This window comes from Leopardus geoffroyi, chromosome B2, assembly GCF_018350155.1.
Source record: "Leopardus geoffroyi isolate Oge1 chromosome B2, O.geoffroyi_Oge1_pat1.0, whole genome shotgun sequence".
In the NCBI taxonomy this organism is placed as follows: Eukaryota; Metazoa; Chordata; class Mammalia; order Carnivora; family Felidae; genus Leopardus; species Leopardus geoffroyi.
The window spans coordinates 47,994,877-48,019,465 of record NC_059332.1 but is presented as its reverse complement, the minus strand read 5'-3'; positions in this window follow the sequence as shown (position 1 = coordinate 48,019,465).

Below are 24,589 nucleotides of genomic sequence, written 5' to 3'. Positions count from 1 at the left end.
CAGTAAATATTTGTTGAGTGAGTGAATCACTTCTAAGTGAAAGCATTCCTGTTACACCAAGTTATGGGGGAAGTCAGTCAAAGGAAATGGAATGCAATGGTTTTCTCAGCATCTGATACCGAACTACTGTCTTGTCTTCACTCAGTTTCCTCTTCCTAATATGCCACTGGGTTTTCCATCCATAAAATGGGGTCATGGCAGGTTTCCCTGTGTTATCCCTCATTATAAATTACTCATAAAACATCCTGAGCACTTAATAGATCTGTTCTATAGAAACATAGTTTTTCTTACTATGAATTAGATGTCACCATTGATACCACAGCCTGACCACTACTACTACTGAGCTGTGTTTCATTTACTTCTGCTGTAAACGTAGCAGGTAATTAATAGACTATTTGGTTATAAACACTCTCTCCATCTTGCAAATATAACTCACACATACATACACTTTCCCCACATGCATACTTAAACATACACATAGATGCACAAACCCACTATCTTTATCACCACCACCACTACCAATGTTAATTTCCATTTTGTAGTGAAGTCCTCTCCAGAGCGAACAATATATATATATGTACGTATATACATATGTATATACGTACATATATGTATCTATATACACATATATATTCAGCATATTCATTAATGAATTAGTGTTTATGCTGATTTTTCTGTTGTAATCAGTGTGTTAAATGAATGGCATAATTTCCAAACTGCCTTCTAATATGTATACAATGCACATTATCTATCGTAGGTAATTGTAGGTAATTTGTATACAGACTTTCCCAAACGAAGGCTCCATGTAAATGAGTAACATGAATGCACTTCTAAAATGGGTATGTTGGTACTGAATATGATTCTTCCTAATAGAATGGAAGTGTGCCCCAGTGGCATTGATTTAGTCTTTTTTTTTTTTTTTTGCCTTCCCGCTCCCCTTAAACCCCCAGTTAAGTAGCACAGTGGCTTTTCACCTCTCTGCTTGGTTCATCTGGCCCAGTAAGGCTCCCTCTCCCAATTTGCCCACACTGAGCCATAAGCACTAAATGAAGCGAATAATTTGGTGCATTGTTGGGGGGGTGGCAGTGGGGGTGGGAAGGGGAGGGGACAGCTGACAGTGAATGGTGTCAGCTGCAGAGGCAGCAGAAAAAGCCGACATCTTAATAAAACAGCCTCAGGCGAAATCCCATTAAAGCCTTCAGAAGCTTGTTTCCCTGCAGTTGAGCAGGTAGGCGTTGAACAGTACGAGGCAGCCCTGAGTGCTCTCAGGGAGCCCAGTTCAAAAAAAAAAAAAAAAAATTGAGTGCTTTTTTTTTTTTCCTTAATATAAATCATCCACCAGCCTAGCTCCTCAGAGTCATTTGCAAGGCAGAGAAAGAGAGCAAGCACAGGAGAGGGGAAAGGAGGGAGGAAGGGAGAGAGCAAGGGAGAGAGAGATGTAAAGGGACTGAGTTTCTCTGCCACAGCAGGAACAGGAGCAGGCTGCGTGCACCCATTAGCGGTGGAGTGCAGACCTCAGGCTGACCTTTGGAGAGGCGAGGGAGCAGGCAGAGCTCAGGCAGAATTATAATGAGGATGGGGCATCCAAGAGGTGTGTTGCCTGGCTGGCTTCTAGGCCAGAGGGGTGATGGCACATCCCTTGCAAGCAATACTGTTTTATGAGTAGAACCATGCACGAAACATTGGTGAATAGCAGAAGGATTGCACTTGAAAAAGTGTGGCAAAGCATGCCACTGATTTTGCAGTGAGAGGGAAGAACACGTATGTGCACATCTATCTTCCTCCTATTCACACATACAGTGCATGCAAAACAGGTTTCAGAATAATCATCTAGAAAATGTTTTGGGGGTTTATGTGGTAAACCCTCAAAGATCTGTATTTGTAGCAGATTTGTTGATGGGAGTGAATTCAACTCTTTATAGCTTTCAAGACAGAGACTGTGGTGTCCTATTAACCGTTCCAGGGTTTAGAGGCCTTTCTGTCGGAAAGTTTGTTGTCACATCTAGCAAATATTTCTCATATTACAGCCACAGACCATTTCCAATAAGAATGAGCATATTTTGTTGATGAGCACTAAAAACTAACCTGAGTAGAAAAATTTTAAGTCATGTAATGGGACCTATTTAGTGAATAAAAGTAATGTTCCTCCTAAATAATGAGCATGAAAGCATTAAGTTCACAACATTTATAGTTCTGCTTTTTAGTTAAGTGTGGGTTTATTTCACTAAGTGTAGTCTATGTGGTGCTGAAAAGTTGTGTGAACTTAAAGTTATAAATTGAATCACATTTGAAGCATGTGGAGTCTTGGCATTTAAATAACAGCTACTTTGAAATGAATCTTCAGTAAGGTCAATAATGCACAGTGCTTTTTTTGCTTATTTTGATGAACGTTTTACTTACCACATTTCTGGGAGGTCCTTTGTTAAGTTAAACATATTTGTACTTTAAGAGTGCCTGGGTAGCTCAGTCAGTTAAGCATCTGACTCTTGATTTCGGCTCAGGTCATATCTCCCAGTTCATGAGTTCACGCCCCATGTTGGGCTCTGCACCATGTCAGTGTAGAACCTGCTTGGAATATTCTCTCTTCCTCTCTCTTTCTTCCTGTCCCTACCCCACTCATGCTCTCTCTCTCTCTCTCAAAATAAATAAATAAACTTAAAAAAAACCCTATTTCTACTTTATCTTCACACAACTAGCCTTCCATGTTGGGGCAACATGCTCAACAAATCTTAATTCATTAGGGAGGAAAAGTGGTAATAGTGGCAGAAGTTTTGAAAAGGCAGACTAAGCTTAAGTTAAATTTAAATTTTTCTGATTTATTGAGCTTCGTGTTCCATCTTTTTTTAAATTTTTATTTATTTTTATTTTTTAATTAATTAATTAATTTATTTATTTATTTTAATATATGAAATTTATTGTCAAATTGGTTTCCATACAACACCCAGTGCTCATCCCAAAAGATGCCCTCTTCAATGCCCAGCACCCACTCCGTATTCCATCTTTGAGCAAGTCATAAGCAAGCATAAAACAAAGGTGCAGATACACAAGACTGTTGGTTTCCATGTGAAAGTCCAGGCTGCTTTCCATCCCAATCCTGCTCAAGACCTCCCAGCACCCCTCCATCTCAGAAGGAGGAATACCTAATAAGATGGATCAAGTCCAAGGGAATTTAAAGGGCAAGGAGTTGGCGCCTGGGTGGCGCAGTCGGTTAAGCGTCCGACTTCAGCCAGGTCACGATCTCGCGGTCCGTGAGTTCGAGCCCCGCGTCAGGCTCTGGGCTGATGGCTCAGAGCCTGGAGCCTGTTTCCGATTCTGTGTCTCCCTCTCTCTCTGCCCCTCCCCCGTTCATGCTCTGTCTCTCTCTCTGTCCCAAAAATAAATAAAACGTTGAAAAAAAAATTTAAAGGGCAAGGAATTGATGTTAACTGTATGGGAGCTATTTGGCTTGTGTAACTCAGGAATTATCCTTCCTTCTCTCAACACACCCTGGCATTTCTTTTGGTTTGTGGCACCTCCCTCCGTATAGTGGCAAATGAAGACCACTTGAAGTAGAGGGATGAGGCCAAATGTTCTGGTCTAGGCCATGAGTAAAATCTCTCCTTATCTTTATATTCCTTGGGTTTGACTTCCACTCTGTCAGAATACGATACCTACAAAGTGGTGGTGATTTGGGTGAGCCCAAGCCTTAGTGCACCACCGTATGGGTTGTTCTCAGCACACCACAAGGCAGTACTGTTGACATCTAAATCTAAGGCATAAGGCTCTGAAGTGGTCACTCAGCATGGTGTTGTTACTCTAGATTTGTAGACTGCAGGTAAAAGGACCTTAGTGACTCACTGGATCTAGCCAGTCTCACTGGCTCATTTTCAGTTGTGGGTAAGGGAGGGTAGCACTATATTAATAGAGATTTTTCTTTCTTTCTTTTTTCTTTTTTCTCTTTTCTTTCTTTATTTCTTCTGTTCTTTCTTGCTTGCTTGCTTCTGCTGCTTCTGCTTCTTCTTGAGAAGTGTACTTTTTGCATGCCTTTCATGCATTGTGGCATGGTTCTAGGAAGCAGATCTAGAATTTGGAGTTTCAAGATTTTGTATTTCCAATCTTAGTACAATTAACATTTGGTGCAGGTGCTGCAGGCAAGGGTAAACGTGAGCCCAGCAGGCCGGAGTAGGAGGAAAAGCCCTATGTGCAGAGAGAAGGGCTCATGAGTAGGGAGAGACCTCTAGTGTTAATACCTCACATTACAAGTGCACCTGCAAAGAAGCAGGATCCCTCAGAGGGATGGGAAGGGTACGGAGATATTAGGGAGTTTTAAGGATTTGTATCTTAGATGTGAGAAGGCTCATGTTCCAGGTAACTTGTCAGTGTGGTTTCTGGTCCTATGAGCAATATCCTTTGAGGAAGGCTCTGATCCTAGCTTTCACAAAGAAAAATGAACCACAGCAGGTTCAGTTCAAATCATCCAGAGCTTCCCAGTCTTTGAATGTTGATCTTCATCATCCTGGATTATATGTTCACTTTAACCAGTTCTCAGCCAGGTGAGTGATTATGGTTGTATCTTCCAGGGACCCAGGGTATGAGTTTAACTACAGTGAGATTATGGAGTCCATAAATCTGTAAGCTTTTTGACTGCTAGAGAGAAATGAATTTTCCTTTTCTTCCCACATTGAATATTCTGAAACTAGGACTTGAATGGCTCAGCTTATATCACATCCCCATTCCAGACCAGACTGGTTAGAAGTCAATTTCATTACTGGCCCCGTAAGTCATATGCTTACTGTCTACTGGGGTTGGAGGAAGGTATGAGGCGTAGTGGTTCACAGACCCTCTGGAACTATGTGGATGGAATGGGAGAGTGTTAATTCCCCCCAAATAAGTATAATGTTTTCCAAGGATTTCATGATAATAAATGTTCACTGTAACCGCTATTCACCCCAATTTTCCCTAGGATCCTCTTTTTCTTCCATATGAACACTATATTTTGCATAAGGTTGCCTATTTGCTCAATAATAATAATAACCAACAGTTTACATAGTCTTGACTCTAAGCCAAGAATTGTTATCTCTTTCTCTCCCCCTCCCCCTGTAACTCTCTCATCTAAACCACAGCAATGCTGTGAGGTAGTGTGGTAGGTGCTGTTATATGCAGCCCAGATCTCCTTTCAAGGGAGGGCTTGTTACCCAGGCTTAGAGGAGAGCACTAGGCAGAGTCTTTAGCAGTCAGCTCCTACAGTGATTACAGTCAGCTCCTACAGCTCCTCAGCTATAGATAGCTGCCTTGTACAGGGTCATGCGCTTTCCAAGAAAGCTCACATCTAATGACTGATTCATACCCTCATGAAAAGCCCTGGTCATTTTGAGACCAAGTCTGGACTCTACTGAATAACCAATCTAGGTCCAGAGCTCTCCGTGGGGATGCCAAAATCTGTACTTAGATTTCACATTTCTTTCTCTGCCTGTTGTGCTCCCTCTGCACCCTTTCACAGGTGTGGATTCCAGACGCATTCCTTATATACATGTCCTCCATGGTAAAAATCCTTCTCTCAGTCTGTTTCCCAGGGAAGCAATCCGTGATATATAGGTGCTTTTATTATTCCAAGTTTGGAGATGAGGAAAGAGAAATACAGAGAAGATAAGCTCTTTGCCTGTAATCACAAACCTAGTAAATAGCAGGGCTGGTAGTGTGACTTCTGACCTTGTGCCCATAGCCACCATAGGCGCTGGTTCACCACCAGAATCTATACGTGACTGCCTGGGGTGTAACTGAAGATCCAAGCACAGAAAACTGGTAAGTTGGGATAAAATTTATACTTCTAGTCCTTTCATGCAGATAAGGAGCCACAGAAAATATAAAGCCACACAAGTTCTTTTTCCTACACAAATGTATAGCAAGTTTTTGACTAAAAATTGACATAAATACGAAAGTTTGGGAATTATCCCACTTGAGTTAAAGATGATTTAAAGTTTTAAAGTAATCCTTATAATAACATCATTTGTGTTACCTTGTATGTAAATACATCTTTGTTAATGGGTGATGTTGAAATTATAATCAGTAAACTAAGAATTAAGCATGGCTTAGAGCTGAGTTTTTTCTCTATGGAAACCTTATATTCCCTACAAATGAGTGTATCCAAGTGAACATCATTTTCCACATGTCTGTAGCCTTACAAAAGTGCCCAGGATTTTCAGGCACTTCTGTGTCCAAGTCTTGGTCTTCCTTCTAAGGTTTATACATTTGATTTTTGTCAACCAATTTATACTTTCTGTCTCAGTTTACTGAATAGTAAAATACAGTGTAATTGTAATTATGCCACTGGATATGTGTGAGGATTGTACATAGATATATTTTTGTGTTATTTAGCATGGTGCCTGGGAAATACTTAGTATAATAGCAGCTGTTTTCTATTCCCCTACCTCCTTCTTTTCTCTCTACATCTTGTCTTCTTTTTCCATTTGAGTCAGTTTTGAAAAACAGCAACAACAACAACAACAACAACTTCCAGAATCTTGAAAGGGTAATCATCTCCTGCCATTTAATGTTCATTTTGGAGATGCTTTATAAAATGGCCCCGTGGCCCTAGAAACATGTGAAGTCTTTTAAATGCACATATTATATGATGAAGCTTTGGCCAAAAATTCTTTCCTAAAACATTCTATTCCCTGGAGTCTTTGTAAGATGAATGCACAATAGGTAAGATGAATAACACATGGGTTTATTTTAAAAAAGAATTAAACAATTAGAAAACAACAAAATTATGGGGCCAAGGACAATATTGCAAAATGTTACCAAAATAAATATTCTCCTTTTTAGATCATGTCACTTGGATTACTTTTGAAACCTGATAAGTCTAGTGATTGGTTGCTACGGATAAAAACAATTAGAATGGGAATCCATTTGGTATTTCTATGTAGAAGATGCTTTCTGGTATATTTTGGAAGGAAGGATTTTTCTCTTTTTCATAATTTTGGGAGTCAATGGAACTTTTACAGAGCCTGGCTGAAATGTCTTTGACTGCTCCTCTACTTTGACTGCCTTAGTACAACCTGTCACCACTGATAGTCATTTTATTTGTTTTAGTTAGTTAGTTTGTTAGTTTATTTATTTATTTGGAAAGAGAGAGAAAAAGAGTAGGGGAGGGGGAGAGAGGGAGAGAGACAATCCCAAACAGGCTCTGTGATGTTATCGGGGCTTGATCTCATGAACCACGAGATCATGACCTGAACCAAAATCAAGAGTTAGTCGTTTAACAGGTGAGTCACCCAGGTGCCTCCTACCACTGATAATTTTTAAATTTTTTTTTATTTTTTAAAATTTACACCCAAATAACTTAGCATATAGTGCAACAATGATTTCAGGAGTGGATTCCTTAGTGCCCCTTACGCATTTAGCCCATCCCCCTCCCACAACCCCTGCAGTAACCCTCAGTTTGTTCTCCATATTTATGAGTCTCTTCTGTTTTGTCCCCCTCCCTGTTTTTATATTGTTTTTGTTTCCCTTCCCTTATGTTCATCTTTTTTTGTCTTTTAAGGTCCTCATATGAGTGAAGTCATATGATTTTTGTCTTTCTCTGACTGACTAATTTCACTTAGCATAATACTCTCCAGTTCCATCCACGTAGTTGCAAATGACAAGATTTCATTCTTGCATTGCCGAGTAATACTCCATTGTGTGTGTGTGAGTGTATGTGTGTGTGTGTGTGCGTGTGTGTGTGTGTGTGTATATATATACATATATATATATACACACACACACACACACGCACACACATCGCTGGACATTTGGGCTCTTTCCATACTTTTGCTATTGTTGACAGTGCTGCTATAAACATGGGGGTGCATGTGTCCCTTCAAAACAGCATACCTGTATCTTGTGGATAAATGCCTAGTAGTGCAATTGCTGGGCCATAGGGTAGTTCTATTCTTAGTTTTTTGAGGAAGCTCCATACTGTTTTCCAGAGTGATTGCACCAGTTTGCATGCCCACCAACAGTGCAAAAGAGGTCCTCTTTCTCTGCATTCTCACCAACATCTGTTATTGCCTGGGTTGTTAATGTTAGCCATTCTGACAGGTGTGACGTGGTATCTTATTGTGGTTTTGATTTGTATTTGCCTGATGATGAGTGATGAGCATTTTTTCATGTGTCCGTTGGCCATCTGGATGTCTACTTTGGAGAAGTGTCTATTCATGTCTTTTGCCCATTTCTTCACTGGATTATTTGGTTTTTGGGTGTTGAGTTTGAGAAGTTCTTTATAGATTTTGGATACTAACCCTTTATCTGATATGTCGTTTGCAAATATCTTCTCCCATTCTGTCAGTTGCCTTTTAGTTTTGCTGATTGTTTCCTTCGCTGTGCAGAAGCTTTTTCTTTTGATGATGTCCCAGTAGTTCATTTCTGCTTTTGTTTCCCTTCCCTCCAGAGATGTGTTGAGTAAGAAGTTGCTGTGGCGAAGATCAGAGAGGTTTTTGCTTGCTTTCTCCTCAAGGATTTTGATGGCTTCCTGTCTTACATTTAGGTCTTTCATCCATTTTGAGTTTATTTTTGTTTTGTATATGGTGTAAGAGAGTGGTCCAGGTTCATTCTTCTGCATGTCGCTGTCCAGTTTTCCCAGCACCACTTGCTGAAGAGACTGTATTTATTACAGTGGATATACTTTCCTGCTTCGTCAAAGATGAGTTGGCCATACGTTTGTGGGTCCATTTCTGGGTTCTCTATTCTGTTCCATTGATCTGAGTGTCTGTTATTGTGCCAGTACCATACTGTCTTGATGATTACAGCTTCATAGTATAGCTTGAAGTCTGGGATTGTGATGCCTCCTGCTTTGGTTTTCTTTTTCAAGATTGCTTTGGCTATTCAGGGTCTTTTCTGGTTCCATAAAAATTTTAGGATTATTTGTTCTAGCTCTGTGAAGAATGCTGGTGTTACTTTGATAGGGATTGCATTGAATATGTAGATTGCTTTGGGTAGTATTGACATTTTAACAATATTTGTTCTTCCTATCCAGGAGCATGGAATCTTCTTATTCCATTTTTTTGTGTGTCTTCTTCAATTTCTTTCATAAGCTTTCTATAGTTTTCAGTGTATAGATTTTTCACCTCTTTGATTAGATTTATTCCTAAGTATTTTATGGTTTTGGTGCAATTGTAAATGGGGTTGATTCCTTGATTCCTCTTTCTGTTGCTTCATTGTTGCTTTATAGGAATGCAACCAATTTCTGTGCATTGATTTTATATACTTCAACTTGCTGAATTCACATATCAGTTCTAGCAGTTTTTCGGTGGAATCTTTTGGGTTTTCCATATAGAGTATCATGTCATCTGTGAAGAGTGAAAGTTTGACCTCTTCCTGGCCGATTTGGATACCTTTTATTTCTTTGTGTTTGATTGTCGAGGCTAAGACTTCCAATACTATGTTGAATAACAGAGGCGAGAGTGGACATCCCTGTCTTGTTCCTGACCTTAGGGGGAAACTCTCAGTTTTTCCCCATTGAGGATGATATTAGTGTTTGGTCTTTCATATATGGTTTTTGTGATCTCGAGTTATGCTCCTTCTATCCCTACTTTCTTGAGGGTTTTTATCAAGAATGGATGCTGTATTTTGTCAAATGCTTTCTCTGCATCTATTGAGAGGATCATACGGTTCCTGTCCTTTCTTTTATTGATGTGATGAATCACGTTAATTGTTTTGCAGATATTGAACCATCCCAGGTATACCTGCATCCCAGGTATAAATCCTGCTTGGTCATGGTGAATAATTTTTTTAATGTATTGTTGGATCCGGTTGGCTAATATCTTTTTGAGGATTTTTGCATCCATGTTCATCAGGGAAATTGGTCTATAGTTCTCCTTTTTAGTGGGGTCTATGTCTGGTTTTGGAATCAAGGTAATACCGGCTTCATAGAAAGAGTTTGGAAGTTTTCCTTCAATTTCTAGTTTTGGAACAGTTTCAAGAGAATAGGTGTTAACTCTTCCTTAAATGTTTGGTAGAATTCCCTCTGGAAAGCCATCTGGCCCTGGACTCTTGTTTTTTGGCAGATTTTTGATTACTAATTCAATCTCCTTACTGGTTATGTGTCTGTTCAAATTTTCTATTTCTTCCTGTTTCACTTTTGGTAGTCTATATGTTTCTAGGAATTTGTCCATGTCTTCCAGATTGCCCTTTTTGTTGGCCTATAATTGCTCATAATATTCTCTTATTATTGTTTTTATTTCTGCTGTGTTGGTTGTGATCTCTTCTCTTTCATTCTTGATTTTATTTTTTTGGGTCTCTTCCTTTTTCTTTTCCATCAAACTGGCTAGTGGTTTGTCAATTTTGTTAATTTTTTCAAAGAACCAGCTTCTGGTTTCATTGATCTGTTTTAATTTTTTTTTTTTTTTTGGTTTTGATAGCATTGATTTATGATCTAATCTTTATTATTTCTGGTCTTTTGCTGGTTTTGGGTTTTATTTGCTGTTCTTTTTCCAGATCCTTAAGGCATAAGGTTAGGTTATGTATCTGAGATCTTTCTTCCTTCTTTAGGAAGGCCTGGATTGCTATATAGTTTACTCTTATGACCACCTTTTCTGCGTCCTAGAGGTTTTGGGTTGTGGTGTTATCATTTTCATTGGCTTCCATATACTTTTTAATTTCCTCTTTAACTGCTTGGTTAGCCCATTCATTCTTTACTAGGATGTTTTTCAGTCTCCAAGTATTTGTTACCTTTCCAAATTTTTTATTGTGGTTGATCTCGAGTTTCATAGTGTTGTGGTCTGAAAATGTGCATGGTAAGATCTCGGTATTTTTCTATTTGTTAAGGGCTAATTTGTGTCCCAGAATATGGTCTATTCTGGAGAACGTTTCATGTGCACTGGAGAAGAATGTATACTCTGCTGCTTTAGGATGAAATGTTCTGAATATATCTGTTAAGTCCATCTGGTCCAGTGTGTCATTCAAAACCATTGTTTCCTTGTTGGTTTTTTGATTAGATCATCTGTCCATTGCTGTGAGTGGGGTGTTGAAATCTCCTACTATTGTGGTATTACTATCGATGAATTTCTTTATGTTTGTGATTAATCAATTTATATATTTGGGTGCTGCCACATTTGGCACATAAATGTTTACAATTGTTAGGTCTTCTTGGAGACCCCTTGATTATGATATAATTCCTTTCTGCATCTCTTGATACAGTCTTTATTTTAAAGTCTAGATTATCTGATATAAGTTAACCATTAGCATGATAGATGGTTCTCCATCCCCTTATTTTGAATCTGAAGATGTCTTTAGGTCTAAAGTGGGTCTCTTGTAAACAGCATATAGATGGATCTTGTTTTCTTATCCATTCTGTTACCCTATGTCTTTTGATTGGAGCACTGAGTCCATTGACATTTAGAGTGAGTACTGAAAGATATGAATTTATTGCCATTATCATGCTTGTAGAGTTGGAGTTTCTGGTGGTGTTCTCTGGTCCTTTCTAATCTTTAGATTTTGCTTTTGGTATTTATACACACGCACACACACACATGTATATATGTTATATATATATATATATTTTTTTTTTTTTTCCCATCTTTTCTCCCCTCAGAGATTCCCCCTTAAAATTTCTTGCAGGGCTGGTTTAGTGGTCACAAATTCCTTTAATTTTTGTTTGTCTGGGAAACTTTTTATTTCTCCTTCTATTTTGAAGGACAGCCTTGCTGGATAAAGAATTCTTGGCTGCATATTTTTCTGATTCAGCACACTGAATATATCCTGCCACTCCTTTCTGGCCTGCCAAGTTTCTGTGGATAGGTCTGCTGCAAACCTGATCTGTCTTCCCTTGTAGGTTAAGGACTTTTTTCCCTTGCTGCTTTCATGATTCTCTCCTTGTGTGAGTATTTTGTGAATTTGACTACGATATGCTTTGTTGATGGCCGGTTTTTGTTGAATCTAATCGGGGTCCTCTGTGCTTCCTGGATTTTGATGTCTGTGTGTTTCCCCAGGTTAGGAAAGTTTTCCAGTATGATTTGCTCACAAAACCCTTCTACCCCTATTTCTCTCTCTTCCTCTTCTGGGACCCCTATGATTCTGATGTTGTTCATTTTAATGAGTCACTGATTTCTCTAATTCTTAAATAGTGCTCTTTTGCCTTAATATCTCTCTTTTTTTCTGCTTCATTATTCTCTGTAAGTTTGTCCTCTATATTGCTGATTCTCTGTCTGCCTCATCCATCCTTGCCGCTGCTGCATCCATCCATGATTGCAGCTCAGTTATATCATTTTTAATTTCATTCTGGCTATTTTTTACTTCTTTTATCTCTGCAGAAAGGGATTCTAATCTATTTTTGACTCCAGCTAGTATTATTATTATCGTGATTCTAAATTCTGTTTCAGACATCTTGCTTGTATCTGTGTTGGTTAAATCCCTGGCTGTCGTTTCTTCGTGCTCTTTCTTTTGGGGTGATATCCTTTGTTTCGCCATTTTGAATGGAGAAAAGGAATTAATGAGGTAGAATAATTGAAATTAAGGAAATTGAAAAAATATTAAAATTAAAAAATACACACACACACACACACAGATCGGATAGATGATGCTAGATCTTAGGTGTGCTCTGGTCTGGGTGTTGAAAGTGGTTTGACAGATTAGAGAAAAAAATGGGGGGGGGAAGAAAAAAGAAATAGTTTGAGAATTTGAAAAAAATGAATACACCGAGTAGACTAAAATGAGATGATGGGTGTAAAATATAATTTGAAAAAATATACAAAAAGTAAAGAATATAGTACAAAAAATTAAAAATATTTTAATAAAAATTAAAAATAAATATGATTTTTTTCTTTTTCTGCATTCAAAAAAAGAAAAACAAAAAAGAGAAAAAAGATAAAAAGAAAGAAAAAAAGGAAATCATTTGAAAATTTGAAAAAGTGAATATACTGTAGTAGACTAAACTAAAATGATGGAAGTAAAATAGAATTTGAAAAAATTTACATAAAAGCAAAAAATATAGTAAAAAATTAAATGAAAACATTTTTGATAGAAATTGAAAGTAAAAATGAAGTTTTCTCTTTTTCTGCATTCAAGAAAAAGAAAAGGAATGAAAAAGAGAAAAACAGAAAAAGAAAGAAAAATAAAAAGGAAATTGTTTGAAAATTTTAAAAGGTGAATCCACTGAAGTAGACTAAAATAAAATGATGGAAGTAAAATAGAATTTGAAAAATTTATACAAAAGTAAAAAATATAGTAATAAAAAATAAAAGAAAAATATATATTTTTTTTTTTAAATTTTTTTTTCAACTTTTATTTATTTTTTTGGGACAGAGAGAGACAGAGCATGAACGGGGGGAGGGGCAGAGAGAGAGGGAGACACAGAATCAGAAACAGGCTCCAGGCTCTGAGCCATCAGCCCAGAGCCCGACGCGGGGCTCGAACTCACAGACCGCGAGATCGTGACCCGGCTGAAGTCGGACGCTTAACCGACTGCGCCACCCAGGCGCCCCAAGAAAAATATTTTTAATAAAAATTGAAAATAAAAATGAATTTTTCTCTTTCTGTATTCAAGAAAAAGAAAATAATTGTAAAAGTGAAAAAGAAAAAAAAAAGGAAAGAAAATTAAATAGATGAACCTGCTAAGAGATTGAAGTAGGACTGAAATTGTTTCGTTTTCCCCTAGAAGCCAGTCTGTGTAGTGCTTTATAGGCCATAAACTAAGCCGGCGGTGAGACTTGTTCTATCAGAGTGGAGTTGGCCCAGTTGGGCTGGCCTCAGTGTAACAGCTCTGCTTTCCGCTAGATGGTGCTGCTATCCTACTGGGGTGGATTGTTGCGGTGCTCGTAGGTGTGTATGTGCATGTGCAGGAGCGGTGAAAATGGTGCCACCCAGCTGCCTAGTCTGTTCTCCCGGATCAGCAATCACACACCCATCCTCTGTCTTCAGCTTTCGTCCACTCCCCGCTTTTTCACTCTTCATGACCAGGCCCCAAGCAGTACTTCTTTCCCAAGTTTTATCTCAGATGTGGCCATTTTCCCCAGCCCCTTACCTCTGAAGGACTGCGGCTTTGACCTGTTCCACACCTCTATGGGAGGGTCTCACCAAGCTATGGACAAATGAGCAATGGCCGAATGCCGGCTGCACCCGGGAATGCTTGCTGGACCCTGCTGCTGCCAGAACCCCGAGACTGTGGCCAGTTGCCAGCCTGCCCCAGAAAAAGTTCGTGAGACAGTGTAGCTGCAGCGTTGCAGGGATTATGGAAAATCACAACACACATCTGTTACCAGCCTTCACCCTTAATGACCTTGTTCCAGCACCAGCGAATGTGGCCGCCTTCCAGGGTCTGCTGGGACCAGGTGGCTTCAACAGTCTCTACCACTGTCCTTCCAGCAGTGAAACCACTCTTCCCCATGTGGTCTGAGAACCTTCCAGACCCCACTCTACTCCTGGGGATTCACCCTTCCCACCAGAACACCACCACGTATCCAGCTGTGAAGTTGCAGCTTTGTGCTCCCCTTGTTTACAGTCTTAATGGAATTTAAATCCTCTCCTTTCTTTTTCTCCTTTCTCCCTTTTTAGTTTAGTCCCTGTGGCTGTTTCTTATTTTCCACTTTCTCTCCAGCTGCTTTTGGGGAGGGGCGATTTCCCCATATTCTACCCCCCTCCCCAGTCTCCATCCTCTCTCCCCCTGCAAAAGCAGTTCCCTACCCTCAGCAGCATCTCGCTACCCAAATTCACCTCTCTGTGCCGCGTACCTGCTGAATTCTGTGGTTCAGGTTGTGCAGATTGTTGTGTTAATCCTCCAGTGTGTAGGATGGTTTAGTGTTGGTCTGGCTCCATAATTATTTTCTATAATAGTGTAGATCAGGAAAATTGAGATATTTTCTTATTTTCTTCAATTTTCTTCAAAATTGACTTATAAATGTTTGAAGAGTGAGAAATTGCTCCAGCCCACCCAATTCACATGTTGTTATATTGAATGTGTAACTTTGGCATATTGTGTATGTACACCTCAAACAAAATAGTGTCCTATGCACTTCGAAAAAGAGACTTTTTTCAATTTTTTTAATTTAAATTTCAGTTTTTATTTTCAGATGATAATTAGAGAGAAGTTAAAGCAGAAGTGGTGAGCCCACCACACTTCAGTTTTGAAGAATTTGTCTCCAGGAGGAGAAGATATCTGTTGTGAAACTTAGGATGTCTGAAGTATCTGACCTGTAGATAAAAACATAAGTTATGCTTTCCCCGAATTTTAATCATTTTCGCTGTTTACTTCTTTAGGAAAGATGAAATGGAATTTTGTTTAGCATTCTAAAATAAAATGTATATAGGTACATATGCATTTACATACACATACTTACATATAAACATATATAGATACATACAGGCCTATATAGATAACACAGACATTATTATAATATACATATACAGACAGCCATTATTATATATAATATGTAAGCCAAATGCAACCAAAATACTCTTTTCCTTTTTCATTGCAATTTATGCTTTTTTCTTGTTTGTATTCTTTGTCCAGGATTCTGCATGTTTATTGATTTGTTGGAATTGTTTATATACTCTGTATACTGACTCTTTGAAAAATCTCTTTGTTTCTGTGATTGTTTTGTTTTGTCTTGCTTTTTAAAATTTTGTTTAGAGTATCGTTTAGTGTGTGAATGTTTCTGATTATAACGTAATCAAATTTAGCCCTTTTTTCTTCATGGTTTGTGCTTTGGTGCCTTGGCTAAGAAATAATTTTCTAACATGGGGTCATAACGTTCTTTTCCATTTTGTTCTAAATATTTTGCAGTTTTGATTGTTTACACTTAAGTGTTTAATTCCTGTGATCTTTATCTCTGGGGAATCCAGTTTTATTTGGACTTATTGTTATTCCATGTACACAACCAATTTTCCTAGTAACATTCTTTGAATGGTACACGTTGCCTATTGGTTTGCCATACAACCCGCATCATACAGCAGTTCACATAACTTCAGGGCTGTAGGCTGCTACCATTTAAATTCTGTTCCATAATGACAACTTAGATTTTGGTGTTTATCTATGGTTTAATTTTGTAATTGAACTCAAATAACCAGAAGTTACATTACAAGAAGTATGTGAAGTGTTTACCATAGAGCACAGTAATATGCATTGAGTACTTATTTCTTATCTATACTTCTAACTATAACATTTTCCTTTTGTACAAAATAGATTTTTTCCCTTTTTTACAATACCCTCCAAATTGCTTAAAATTGCTTTAGTGTTTGTTGTTGTTGGAATTGCCCACTTTTTTTTTGATGTGAAATTATATTCTTTATTATTAGGATATATAACAAATTATATACAAATAAATATGAACTATAGATCCTCACATAATACTTTTTTCTCAACCTATCTTGGACTAAGATAGTTTTACCATATTAAAATCTTTTTTAGTGCGTTTTTAATACATCTTCTGTAGAACTTTATGAAAGTTGTTGGTATGTTATATGCCATTTAGAGATTCATAACGCTTTTATCTTTACTGTGATAATATAACTGTAACATAGAGCTCTTTTCCTCATTTAATACTTTTTAGGCTGAATTATACTCGGTCAGATATCAAGTTGCTATCCCTGCTTTCTTTTTTGTTTTTCCTGTTATTCTTGTTCCCATTCTTTGATTTTTGTGTCAGAAAACATGTTTTCAGGTGGTACTTTTGCATATGATATAAAGTTTAATTTTGCTGTCAGTGTATCTGAAATTGTATTTTTAGGTAGGTGAGTTAAGCCTATAAACATTTAGCAATTAGACATTCACTATGTCATCCACATTTTTAAATTTTTGTCTTTCAGTATTAGAAAAACTTGTTATTTTGGTTCTAATGTTTACCTTTATGTGACTATCTCTGCCTCCATTTTCCTTAGGAATATATGGGGCCTTTTATGAACAAATAGAATATCACATGGTAACTTTTCCTTCTCTTTCTTTCTCTGTCTTCCCTCATTTCCACCATTTCATTTTGGTCAATCATATTATCTTTCTTAATGTTTATTTATATTCTTATTCTTTTTTTTTCTTTTTTTTTCCAATATATGAAGTTTATTGTCAAATTGGTTTCCATACAACACCCAGTGCTCATCCCAAAAGGTGCCTTCCTCAATACCCATCACCGACCCTCCCCTCCCTCCCACCCCCACCAACCCTCAGTTTGTTCTCATTTTTTAAGAGTTTCTTATGCTTTGGCTCACTTCCACTCTAACCTCTTTTTTTTTTCCTTCCCCTCCCCCATGGGTTTCTGTTAAGTTTCTCAGGATCCACATAAGAGTGAAACCATATGGTATCTGTCTTTCTCTGTATGGCTTATTTCACTTAGCATCACACTCTCCAGTTACATCCATGTTGCTACAAAGGGCCATATTTCATTCTTTCTCATTGCCACGTAGTACTCCATTGTGTATATAAACCACAATTTCTTTATCCATTCATCAGTTGATGGACATTTAGGCTCTTTCCATAATTTGGCTATTGTTGAGAGTGCTTCTATAAACATTGGGGTACAAGTGCCCCTATGCATCAGTACTCCTGTATCCCTTGGGTAAATTCCTAGCAGTGCTATTGCTGGATCATAGGGTAGGTCTATTTTAATTTTTTGAGGAACCTCTACACTGTTTTCCAGAGTGGCCGCACCAATTTGCATTCCCACCAACAGTGCAAGAGGGTTCCCGTTTCTCCACATCCTGGCCAGCATCTATAGTCTCCTGATTTGTTCATTTTGGCCACTCTGACTGGCATGAGGTGATAGCTGAGTGTGGTTTTGATTTGTATTTCCCTGATGAGGAGCAACATTGAGCATCTTTTCATGTGCCTGTTGGCCATCCGGATGTCTTCTTTAGAGAAGTGTCTATTCATGTTTTCTGCCAATTTCTTCACTGGGTTATTTGTTTTTTGGGTGTGGAGTTTGGTGAGCTCTTTATAGATTTTGGATACTAGCCCTTTGTCCAATATGTCATTTGCAAATATCTTTTCCCATTCTGTTGGTTGCCTTTTAGTTTTGTTGGTTGTTTCCTTTGCTGTGCAGAAGCTTTTTATCTTCATAAGGTCCCAGTAGTTCATTTTTGCTTTTAATTCCCTTGCCTTTGGGGATGTGTCGAGTAAGAGATTGCTACGGCTGAGGTCAGAGGGGTCTTTTCCTGCTTTCTCCTCTAGGGTTTTGATGGTTTCCTGTCTCACATTCAGGTCCTTTATCCATTTTGAGTTTATTTTTGTGAATGGTGTGAGAAAGTGGTCTAGTTTCAATCTTCTGCATGTTGCTGTCCAGTTCTCCCAGCACCATTTGTTAAAGAGACTGTCTTTTTTCCATTGGATATTCTTTCCTGCTTTGTCAAAGATTAGTTGGCCATACGTTTGTGGGTCTAGTTCTGGCGTTTCTGTTCTATTCCATTGGTCTATGTATCTGTTATTGTGCCATGGAATTGCCCCTTTACTGGAGTGTCTAGTTGTCTTTCTAACTCCATGGTGAGCAATATTTGAAATTTAACTAGACTTTTAGGGTTCTCATAATAACATTGACACTTGCTGCTAGCTGTGTGACTTTGAACACCTTCCTCAAGAAACATGTTTTCTCATTGTTTAAGTTGAATTGGAATAAAACGTGTTTCATAGATTTGATGTGGTGATAAAATGAGTAAATAATTATAAATAATTTATAACGGGGCATGAAAAATTTTGATGACTACATTTTAGCTTTTCTAAAATTTGTATTTTTATCTTACTACCCGTATCTTCCAACTTCCTGCACATTCTACCTACTGATAGATTTTGTAAATCCTTGTCTCTGAAATTGCCTGACTTCTTAAAGTGTGTAGCACCTTGAGTTATCCTTGAATTCTGACTTGCTCAGTTTTTGTGGGGAGGGGGTGTTGATGAGTAGAGAGTGTGTATATAGCCCTCCCCTCATTTTTAGCACGTTTTTTGTTATATTTTCAAGCTCTTCATATATACATTTAAATATAATAATAGTTGTTATTATAATATCCTTTTTTGGTCAGAATTTTTATTTCTTTTGGCTTCTGTTCTCCTGCCCATCCTGAGACTTTCTTTCTTTATTTTGAGGGGGTGGAGTCACATGTTCCCAGACTCCATCTCATCTTCTTTCTTCTTTTACCCTCTTATTTTCCTGGAATATGTTTTCCAGTAATGTTTTTTGTTTGTTTGTTTGTTTTGAGAGACAGAGAGAGCTTGCATGAGTTGGGGAGAGAGAGAATTTTAAGCAAGCTCCATGCTCAGCGTGAATCCCACATGGAGCTCTATCCCATGACCATTATTAGATCATGACCTGAACAGAATCAAGAGTCATATGCTTAACTGACTGAGCCACCCAGGTGCTCCTCAAGTAATGTCTTAAGAACAGATGCATAGGGAGGCAAAATAGCTGAGGCTGTCTGGATCCACAAATATCTTTTTTCCTTCCTTCTCCCTTGAGAAATAGTTGTATCAGTCGGGACAGATTAACTCATTCTGTCGTAACATGCAACACTAATCAGTGTTCTAAAACAACATGCTCTTGCTGATTTATTCTTACTGATGCTACATGTCTGTCATGGCTGTGTTTGCTGTTGTCACTCAGGACAAGACTGCTGGAGTTGTCACCATCATAAGCTTGGCCAGTTGCTAAACCCATAGGAAAAAAAAGGAGGTCATTGGATGTCTTCATGAGAAATTAAGTGTGTGGTTCTAACTCCTTTCTTTTCTGTCAATGACACACTGGCCTGAGCTGGTTACATCCTCCACCTCACTAAAGGGAAGACAGAAAGTGAAATTCTAATATGTCCATAGAAAGTGGAAAGTCTGAAATATCTCTTGATTGGCATTAATGGCTTTCACCATAATTTGGTTCATTTTCTTTCGCTATTTCTATGAGTTAAGTAGTAGGCTTTTTGGATTGAGTCTGTCTCTATGTATTTCTCTCTCTGTTTATATATTTGTTTAAGTTTTACACTTATAAGTAAACTTCTTACTGGGCTCCTGAACGTCTAATAGTTATTTTACATATCCAAAACAAAACTCATGATTTCCACCAGCAAAAATTTCTCTTAACATCATTGGTATCAATTTTACTTCATTACTTAATTTGCAAAATAAGGATTACTCATTGTTATTGTCTCCCTTTTCTTGACATCCCACATCTGATCCAAGTAATCTTTATATTTAAAATGCCTTTATCATTCGGGCTCTGGGCTGATGGCTCAGAGCCTGGAGCCTGTTTCCGATTCTGTGTCTCCCTCTCTCTCTGCCCCTCCCCCGTTCATGCTCTGTCTCTCTCTGTCCCAAAAATAAATAAACGTTGAAAAAAAAATGCCTTTATCATTTATCCAATTACATCATACGAATCTCCTTACTAACCCCCTAGTACTAGTTACCATCATTTTCATCAAGATTACTGTAATAGCCACCTAATTGGTTTTAATGCTTCAGCTATTGCATATCTACTGTCAACTTTATATACACAGGCATCTTTTTTTTTTTTAATGTTTACTCTTTTATCTTGAGAGAGAGAGAGGGAGAGGGAGTGAGCACAAGTTGGGGAGAGGCGGAGAGAATGAGAGAGAGAGAATCCCAGGCAGGTTCCTTGCTGTCAGCACAGAGCCTGACTTGGGACTTGATCTCATGAACTGTGAGATCATGACCTGAACCAAGGGTCTGACACCCAACCAACTGAGCCACCGGGGAACCTTATCTTTAAATATAAACCAAGCCATGGGTCTTCTATGTTCAGGATGCTCCAGTGGTTTCCCATCACACTAGTAAGAAAGTACAAAGCCCTTCCAGTAGTTTAAAGGGCCCTTTCCTTCCTCTCTGTCATCCTCTCCTATCATTCTCTCCTTAGTTCGCTGTGTTCTAGACTTTCTTGTTGGGTTAGCCATATATCACACTTACTCTCTTCTTGGGAGTTTAGATGTGATTACGGATTGAAAACCATTTTCCCCCGACTTCACATGTCTTATTACTTTCCTTCATTCTGTTTTTTATATATATTAGTTCACAGAAAGACCTTCTTTGACTAAACTTTCCAGTTGTTCTCTGCCCTTTACCTATGTGCTTTGGTTTCCTTCACAGAACTTATTACTTCTTGACATCCTATTATACATGAATCATCTGTTTCTCTGTTTGCAAATTGAATTTTAAGGTCTGTGTGGACATTGTTATGGTTTGTGTAGTTCTCTGCATTATCCACACCAGCACAAAGTACATACCCAGTAAATATTGAATAAATACATGAATGCATAAATGAATGAAATATGGGTGATTCCTTTAACTGTATTTCAACCTTCAATTAGAAATTTTTTAAATTTGTTTCTTAAAATATCTACTGGCTTTTCTTTGTGAGCTGATTGTGAATTTAACATGGCACAGTGTTGTACATTTATTAATGAAATATATTTCTAATCATCTTTTAGGATGATAATTGAGATTATTTTAACATTACAATTGGGATTATTTTTGTTCAGAATCAGTTTTTCTTTTTTTTTAATTACTTGTTTTTCTTCAAAATGTGACAATTTTTCTTGAATATCTGATAACTCTTAATTGTTCATTTAATTGTTCACCCATTATTTCCTCTATTCAAGACCCCTGTTAAGTTGGGTAGAATTTTCCTGGCATGGCAAGAAAGACCAAAGCAAGAAATAAAGTCAGAATATTTCCACATACCTTGGAGCTCAAAACAATCTTAAATGCTATCACAATCCTAAATAGCTTTAAGTTTGATCTTATCCCTATCCTTTAGTTTCCAGCAATGACTTTCAGGTAAAAGAGGTGAGGTGGCATATTCTCACTTATTATATTATGACGACCATATTGAGAGCTATAACTGTATACCAAAGGCGTTACCAGGTGTGCAGGTACATTGTAGTAGTTGTTGTTCTTGTTAGTTGATTGGCCTCTTGATTTTTTTTAAATTAAGAATTATTGAGGTAGACATATACATAATGAAATGTACCCATTTAAAATGCATACTTTTTAGTTTTGACCAATGTATACACCTATGTAAGTACCACCACAATCAATATTTGATTGCACAATGAATAAGATATTTCCATCACTATCAAAAGTTCCTTCACACCTCCTTGCAGTTAGTCCCTGACTTCTGGTCCCAGGTCATCAGAGTTCTGCTTTCTGTCACCAGTGATTCATTTTTTCCTATTCAAAAGTTCAATATAAATAGAATTATACAGTACATAGATTTTTTGTCTGACTTCTTTTCCTCAGTGTAATGTTTTTGAAATTCATCCAAGTGGTTGAGTACATCAGCAGTTCATTGCTTTTTATTGCTGAGCAGGATTCCATTATAAGGATGTATCATAATTTGTTAATCCATTTCCTTACTGATGAATATTTTGCATATGTCCAGTCTAGGGCTATTATGAATAAAGACATCATACACGTTTGTGAGCAAGTCTTTGTGCCAAGACATATTTTTATTTCAGGGTGAACATATATAAGTGAAATTGTTAGATTATATGGTCACTGTATGTTTACCTTTGTAAGAAACTTTTCAAAAGCTGTTATACCATTCCCTATTTTTATGAGACATCCTGTTGCTACACATCTTCATAAATACTTGATAATGTCCATTCTCTTTAGTTTTTTAAAAAATTTTTGTTATGTTTATTTTTTTGAGAGAGAGAGACAAAACATGTGCAGGGGAGGGGCAGAGAGAGACACACACACACAGAATCTGAAGCAGGCTCCAGGCTCTGAGTTGTCAGCACAGACCCTGACACAGGGCTCGAACTCACAGACCATGAGATCATAATCTGAGCTGAAGTCTGATGTTTAACTGACCGAGCCACCCAGGTGCCCTATCTCTTTATTTTTTTAAAAAAATTTAATGTAATATATTGTCAAGTTGGCTAACATACAGAGTATACAGAGTGCTCTTAGCTTTGGGAGTAGATTCCCATGATTCATCACTTACAATGCACTTAAGTGCTCATCCCGATAATTACCCTCCTCAATGCCCATCACCCATTTTTCCCATCGCCCCCCCCCCACCGCCGCCTTGGCTGTGTCATGATATTTCACTGTGGTTTAATTTGCTTGTGCCTGATTGCTAGTGATGTTACACCATCAATTCACATACTTATTTGTCATTTCTACATCATTTCTGTGAAATACCTGTTTGTTCAAATATTTCGACCATTTAAAATAAATTGGGTTATCCATCTTATTTTTGAATATAGAAATTCTTTATTCTGAATACCAGTATTTTGACTGATACACATATTGACAATATTTCTCCCATTCTCTGGTTTGTTCATTTTCTTAATGGTGTCTTTGAAGTACGGAAGATTTTAATTCTAATGAAGTGAAATATGTTATTTTTTACCTTATGGTTTGTGCTTTGTAAGAAGTGTCGTATGTAAGATAACTCCACTCAATACAATTTTATGAATATTTCCCCCTGTATTTTATTCTAAAAGTTTCGTATTTTTAGCTTTAACCTATAGCTCTAGGATTGATTTTGAATTAGTTTTTGTGTATGGTATGAGATAAAATCAAGATTATTATTTTTTCCCAAACAGTCTGATTTTCTAGCTTCATTTGTTAGAAAAGATTTTCTCTTCATTATATACATTGGCATGTGTGTTGAAAACAATTGACTTTTATGTATCAGTTTATTTCTGGACTCTAACTGTCTTTTCTGCACTATTGATATATATATGTCTATCAAGATGCCAATCAAGTAAGGCTTGAAATTTGGCAGTGAAAATTCTCCAGTTTTGTTCTTGTTTTTCAAAATGGTTTTGGATATTCTAAGTCCTTTGTATTTTTCTAAGTAATTTTATAATCCCTTTAACAATTTCTATGACAGTATACTACTGGTGTTTTGATAGGGATTGTATTGAAACTCTAGATCAACTTGAAGAATTGCATTCTTAATAACATTTCTAGAGTATGAACATGTATTTTCTATATATTTATGTCTTAATTTTTTCTTTCAACAATCTTTTCTAATTGTTAGTCTAGAAGTTTTGCGGACTTTGTTTTTGTAAATTCATTCCTAAGTATTTTAAGCTTTTGACATTATTGGAAGTATTTTTATTTAATTTTACAATTATGTATTTCTAATATAATACAAGTATAATTGATTTTTATATATTGGCCTTGCATCATGTGCTTGTTGCTAAATTCACTCATTAAACCAAGTAGATTTTTGGAGGGTCCTTAGAATTTTATACAATCTGCAAAAAATGACATTTTTATCCTACTTTCCAATATATATGCCTTTTATTTATTTTCATTTCTTATTGTGCTGTCTAGGGACTCCAATAAAATATTTAATATGAGTGGCAAGAAGGGATATCTTTGCCTTTGTTTTCCAGTCTTGGTGTGGGATATCATATTGATTTTCACCATTTGGCCAATCTTTAAGTCTTTTGTAAATACTGTTTAACAGATTAAGGATGTCCCTTCACAATACTAGTATGCTGAGAGTTTCAACAGTTGATGTTAAATCTTGTCAAATTATTATTCTGTATCTATTGAGATCATTATAGGGTTTTGTTATTTTAGTTAACATATTAATTATTTTTTGTAATTTTAATATGACCTTGCACTCCTGTCATGAAGAGTCATGGTTATGTTTATAACTTTTTGTCTATATTGCTGGATTAGATTTGC